This window comes from Arachis duranensis, chromosome 9 (genome assembly GCF_000817695.3).
Source record: "Arachis duranensis cultivar V14167 chromosome 9, aradu.V14167.gnm2.J7QH, whole genome shotgun sequence".
Classification (NCBI taxonomy): domain Eukaryota; kingdom Viridiplantae; phylum Streptophyta; class Magnoliopsida; order Fabales; family Fabaceae; genus Arachis; species Arachis duranensis.
The window spans coordinates 77,600,516-77,600,822 of NC_029780.3; positions in this window are offsets into that span (position 1 = coordinate 77,600,516).

Sequence of the window (307 nt, forward strand, 5' to 3'; positions counted from 1 at the left end):
GAACAAGCGGAATTGAATGGAAGAACAATAGTAATTGCATTAATACTCGAGGTACAGCAGAGCTCCACACCTTAATCTATGGTGTGTAGAAACTCCGCCGTTGAAAATACATAAGAACAAGGTCTAGGCATTGCCGAGAGGCCAGCCTCCCAAAGAGGGTTCAATCATAAAAACATGATCAAAAGATGATCTAGAGATCTAAAGTGATCAAAAGATGATAATACAATAGCAAAAGGACCTACTTATAGAGAACTAGTAGCTAGGGTTTACAGAAATGAGTAAATGACATAAAAATCCACTTCTGGGT